Source organism: Arachis duranensis, chromosome 2, assembly GCF_000817695.3.
Source record: "Arachis duranensis cultivar V14167 chromosome 2, aradu.V14167.gnm2.J7QH, whole genome shotgun sequence".
Lineage (NCBI taxonomy): Eukaryota > Viridiplantae > Streptophyta > Magnoliopsida > Fabales > Fabaceae > Arachis > Arachis duranensis.
In genome coordinates, this window is record NC_029773.3 from 18308482 (window position 1) to 18314381 (window position 5900).

Here is a 5900-nt window from a genome sequence, read left to right on the forward strand (position 1 = left end):
TAATATAATCATATATTTCTATTATAGATAATGTATATTTTTATTATTTTTAAACTTTAATCAAATTTAAAAATTTTAGTTTATCTTTTAAGTTAAGATAAGATAAATATTTCAGTTGATTCAACATAATAAATTTATCACAAAACCAACCTCTAAACCACATGTTAACGATGAATTTTCTTTTTTTTTTCTTTCTCTACGATGAACCAAACCTTCTTGATTTCTTGGTATAAGGTGCCTAGTTACTTGAAATCTATCACTAATGATGGGAGAGAAAAATTCAAATACTTGTGATTTTACACTAAAGTAATATTTTATTGTGTGTGAATAATTTTAGGATTTTGTTAGGGAGATAATAGATTATTTATTATTTATACAATGTGTACAATGGGCTATTGAGTTATAAAATGAACATGAGACAATAGATTATTTGTTATTTGTACAATGTGTACAATGGGTTATTGAGTTATAAAATGAACATCTCCCATACTATCTAGAATAACCATCCGAGTACTAGGGATAATAAACATTTTTCTAAAAGCTTAAACTGATTTTGGAAAATGAGAAAAGATAACACTAATGGTTATATCTCTAATACTCCATAAACCTCAATTGTACACATTGTACAAATATTTCATTGGCTTCTCGTATTTTTCCATAATTTTAATATAGTCCAAAAGATGATAAAAAAATAAAGTTTTTTTAGAGGTGTTGGACCAAAATGATAGAACCCAAAAGAACATTTTGAGTTGAATTTGAAGTTTAAAAAATGACATCTAATTAGAAATATACCAAACTAGATGTATCTTTATTAATATCACATGTCATGAGTACTTTTTTATTCGGACACTTCTTTATCACGAACATCTGAACATTGTTAGAACTAACTTAACTTATGGATATCAACTCTCTCCGTACACTAATTTTTAGTTAATGAGACTTGAAACGATAGAAACACCCAAAATTATTTTCTGCCAAATTAGTAGTAAGTTTTGAAATAAAAGAATAGGCTGAATATAACATTGTAATCTTTGGACAATGTACTCCCTCTTTAAAATGACTTAAAACTATAAAAAGACATCAACCTATTTTTTCTAAAAGATATTTTTTTTGAAACTTGAGAGATTATACCTGTTACCGTGGGTAACCGGAGATTAATAGAATGGATGACGTTGGCTGGCCCAAATATGTGAGGGAGGAGGTTTTCGAATGAGTATGCAGCTCGGGAGACTCCGTCCGACTTGTTTGAACGAGGAGAGGGGGGTGGTACCTGCAAAGATACTCCGATGCCTAAGTTAGCAAGGGTGTGAGCAGGTCTAGAGAGTATTGGGCTTGGAGATACCTGAGGGGTGTCAGTGTATTTATAGTGGTGAGCCAATAACCACCGTTGGAGTAGTGCCGTATCTTTTGGGTGTTAACCGTCCCTTTATCTTAGGGAGGTTAAGATATGGCTCAATGAAGTGGTTAGAGAGATTTTAGGGGCGGTTACTCATTTAAATGAGTGTTTATCCGCCAGCTAACCTCACGTCCGACTTCTTTAGCGTAAGTCGTAGTCGACACCGACTTCTTATATGAAGGTCGGTGATTAGCTAGGCTTAATCCTTCGGGCTAGGCCTTTTTATTTGGACCTGGGCCTTTATCATTGGGCCAGGGTATGAACAGTGCCCCTACTTGAGCCCAAGATCCCTTTAGGGCTTGGGTTCAAGTATTTAGCTCGGGTTCGTAGCCGACTTTCTTGGAGGAAACACGGGTTTTTTAAACCGACGTGATTTTCGCGACCTTTTGTTTCTGACAGTTACGTCTATTCAAGCGTTGTGTCCATTAGGGATGCACTTAGGGATTGATGGCTTTGGTAACGGTGCACTCTCATTAATGACTGCTTCGTTTTTACTATTATGCCCCTTAGTATGTTTATAAATACTTTCCCTCTCTTTCCTTTTTTCGTTTCTGCAATCTTTCAAACTTCTTCTTTCTTTGTTCGTGCTGTATTCACTCGTACTATATTCTCGTGTTCCGGAGACTTTTGCTTCTTCCTACCTTCATTTCCAGAAAGAGGTTAGTTTCTTTCTCCTTCTTCGCACTTTTCGTATGACTTTACTTTGTAGAGAAATAGGTTTGTAGACTTTTGCTCGGTTCCTTTTTCTCCTCTCTAGAGACCTTTGTTTTTGATTTTCCCTTTTCTTTTTTCCCTTTGTAGGTTTCCTCATTTTTCTTAGAGAAAGAAAATGGCCTCCGTAGATTGGGTTGACGTTACTGTTCTGGGGGAGGAGCCGTTGGTTGATGCGGAGTTTATTACTCATCTTCGCACCCACCACCGGCTCTGTACTTCGGATGAGGATGAGCCTAAATATGAGTTGCTTGTTCCCGGTTTAGAGGACCGAGTTTGTCATGGGAGAGCCAACGAAATGGCTCCCCATTTCTTCTTTATGTATGAGTGCATGATCACCCGTCTGGGCGTCTTTCTGCCTTTTTTCGATTTTGAGATGTCTGTTTTGCAGCATTGTCGGGTTGCCCCTACCCAGCTTCATCCCAACTCCTGGGGTTTCTTGAAAATTTACCAATTTATTAGCCATGCTCTGGATTTCCCGACTTCTCTGAAAATCTTTTTCCATCTTTTTCATATGACCAAACCTTTTAGTGGGCTGAATAATAAACAACAATGGGTTTCCTTCCGAGCCATACAAGGTCGGAGGATTTTTACCCTTTTTGATGAATCTTTTCATGACTTTAAAAATTTCTTTTTCAAAGTGCAAGCTGTAGAGGGTCATCACCCCTTTTTTCTGGATGATAATTCTTTTCCTCGCTTTCCTTTATACTGGCTGGAGGCCTCCCCTTGCGAGAAATATGGTTTGGATGACCTGGATGAAGTAGAGGCCGCCGTCGTGGGGTTCCTCCGAGAAGTGTGGGGGAGGGCTCCATATTTGGACACTAAAAAATTTCTCCAAGGGTCTCCGACCTTTGTCCAATCACAGCTAGGTAGTTTTTTCTGGTCTTGATAAATTTCCGACTTGTTATCTGGTCATTCCGACTTGTTTGATTCTTTAGCTATTGTTTTCTTTTTCAGAAATGGCAAAGACAAATGCTCAAGAATCTTTTCAGAGGGTCCAGGAGGCTAAAGCTAAGTCTCGCGCTCGGTCTGGTGGGGCCAGGGTTATCTCTCCTCCTCCTCCTCCTCGGAACGTTGGGACCCTTTCCAACCCCATGGTGATTTCCTCTTCAACTCCCTCTCAGCCGCCCTCCGTCGTCCGACCTTCTCCCGATCCCAAGAAACGCAAGACCTTAGAGTCTGGCTCTTCTGGGGAGGTTAAGGCGGATGCTCTTGCATTCGTCCGAAAGAATATCTATCCTTATGCTCGTATAGGTATAGATGATATGTCTGTTCGGAGCCACCTTACCACTATGATCGAGGAGAGCCTCAAAGCGGCGGGGGTCTGTGGCAAGCTCCTGGATATCTTCGATAGGGCCCCTCTCAGCTCTTTAGGGGTGACCTCGAGGGTCGAGGAGCTGGAAGGGAGGCTTCGTGCATATCAAGAGCATGAGGGAGAGTTGAGGAAGGAAATTGCCAAGCTAAGGGAGGAGAGGGATACCCTTCGGGAGAAAGGGAAGGATTTGCAGGCCCAATGCAACATGGAGATGGATCTGAGGAAAATAGCGCAGGCCAACTATCAAAGCTTATTCAAGGATCTTGTGTCTGTGAAGACTGACCTGTTGAATTCTCGGAATGCATATGAGGAGTTGGAGGATTCCATTGCCGATGGTGCCGATGAGTCTTGGAGGATCTTCCTGGAGCAGGTCAGGGTCATTGCTCCCGACTTGGATCTTTCTCCTTTACATCCTGACAAAGTTGTCATTGATGGTGCCATCGTAGATCTTCCTGTCCCCGTAATTGTTTCTAAATCGGAGTTGAAGACTCGGGGGCAGAGGATTATTGAGTCTCCTCCTCGCTCTAAAGATGCTCCGAGTACTTCAGTTATTCCTCCGACTTCCTCTTCATCTCCTGTAGGTGCTTCTCTTCCTGGTCCCGGTGGCGCTCCTCCTGATTCTGGTGGTGGTGACCCGTCTGCTGTGAAAAAATGATCTTTGGCTATTTGGGGGTCCGGCCTGTGGGCCCCCCCATTTTTAAACTCTTTATTTATTTATCCTTATTTGTGCAGTTTGAACAATTTCTCTTGGCCTTCTCAGGCCGTAAACAAAATATCAAAAAATACCCTTTTTTTTATAAGGGTTTTTTAAGTTAACGAAATGGATACCCTTTTTTTGGATAAGGGTTTTGATTACCTTATGCGTGTATGCTTTTTGGTTGAAGTTCCCTTGATCTTTTCTTGCAAACCTTTGCTTTTCTGAGCTTTTCTGTTTAAGGACCTTCGGGACAGTCTTTAAACCTTTTCTAGGTTTTCCAATCTCTTTTTGTTATCCCTTATGCCCAACCACATTTTATTGGATTTTTATGACTTAGGTTATTTTTGCGATGCGTTTTCCCTTTGCTCGGTTCGTCATTCCGATTTTTGAGTCGAAGTGCTTTCGAGCTTTCCTACTCGGAGTTTCGTCCCGAATTATGAGTCGGGTTGTTTCCGAGTTGTCTACGATCGGCTTATATAACCTCTTTACGCCGACTTGTACCTCGTCGTTTTATCCTGATGACCATCTAGGTCAGTTCATGAGATTTTCACGTTTTGTCGAGCTTAAGTCGGCGCGTTTCGTAGAAAGACTTAGAAAGAATAAAAAAGGATTTTATAAGAGATATTATAGATGAAAAAGATCTTTATTAATTGGGGAGGTACCTTCTTGCTACTAAGGGTCTTAATAGCCTATTTTCCCTTAGCCTTTACTATGATGCCTCGTTAAAAACCCTTCTCCAGAAAAAACCCTTTTGGGAAAAAATCATGAAGTTGGGAAAAGAGTACATCAGGGAGTAGAGTTCGCTTTTAACTGTAGTACCTTTTCATATTACAAGCATGCCATGACCTTGGTAATTCAGTGCCGTTCAGGTCGGTTACTTTATAATAACCTTTTCCTAAAACTTCACTGACTTTGTATGGTCCCTTCCAATTTGCGGCGAGCTTTCCTTCTCCTGATTTGTTGACTCCGATGTCGTTTCTGATTAAGACCAAGTCATCAGGGGCGAATGTTCTTCGAATGACTTTTTTGTTGTACCTTGTAGTCATCCTTTGTTTCAAGGCTGCTTCTCTTATCTGGGCATCTTCTCGGACTTCGGGGAGCAAGTTGAGCTCCTCTTTGTGTCCCCGTACGTTTCCGACCTCATCATGGAGAACTACCCTTGGGCTTTGCTCATTGATTTCTATTGGTATCATGGCTTCTATGCCATAAACTAGTCGGAAAGGTGTTTCTCCCGTGGTGGATTGGAGGGTTGTCCTGTAGGCCCATAGCACTTGAGGAAGCTCTTCAGCCCAAGCTCCCTTTGCTTCTTGCAATCTCCTCTTTAGCCCTGCCAGTATGACTTTGTTGGCCGCCTCGGCTTGCCCATTGGCTTGTGGGTGTGGTAGCACGAAATTGTGAACAATACTTTTCACAACTCTCATAATCCCCGGTCATGAACCCCAAAAACTTGGTGTTCAATACCATGGCATTACACAACTTCGCACAACTAACCAGCAAGTGCACTGGGTCGTCCAAGTAATAAACCTTACGCGAGTAAGGGTCGATCCCACGGAGATTGTTAGTATGAAGCAAGCTATGGTCATCTTGTAAATCTTAGTCAGGCAAACTCAAATGGATATGGTGATGAACGCATAAAAATAAAGATAAAGATAGAGGTACTTATGTAATTCATTGGTAGGAACTTCAGATAAGCGCATGAAGATTCCTTCCCTTCCGTCTCTCTGCTTTCCTACTGTCTTCATCCAATCCTTCTTACTCCTTTCCATGGCAAGCTTATGTAG